Genomic DNA, 474 nt, shown 5'->3' with positions numbered 1-474 from the left:
GAAATTCTTCAGCTTGTGGATAACAGGGACTGAACCGATAAGCAGAATCATCAAGCACATGTGGACAGAGCAGGATTTGAGCAAAGGGTTTTGACGATTGTGTAAATAACTCAGGCTTTGCTCATAACTCATTATAACAACCCGGTCATTCAACAAATGAGCGAACGAACCCTGTGGGGCAGAGCCATTTGTGTGGGAACCTGTTTCAAGATCAAACAAGCAAAAAGAATACACAGTTTATCTGTCCATAAGCCATCTGTTTCATCCACCAATTACACTTCCCTTTGCTTCACCATGTCAACAACTTCTTTCAAGTTTCAGTGACTTTCCACCATCTTCAAAACACACACACACAGTCCTTATTCCCTCTGATCTGCCATCCGTTGCTGGGTCTCCCCTCCTCTCTCCTGCCCCTCCTTTTCCGTACACACACTCCCTCTCTGCCTGTATCTCCCTCCTTCCACAGTTGTCCTC

The sequence above is a fragment of the Astatotilapia calliptera genome, chromosome 5 (assembly GCF_964374335.1).
Source record: "Astatotilapia calliptera chromosome 5, fAstCal68.1, whole genome shotgun sequence".
In the NCBI taxonomy this organism is placed as follows: Eukaryota; Metazoa; Chordata; class Actinopteri; order Cichliformes; family Cichlidae; genus Astatotilapia; species Astatotilapia calliptera.
The sequence above is the reverse complement of the archived record's forward strand: the minus strand, read 5'-3'. Positions refer to the sequence as shown.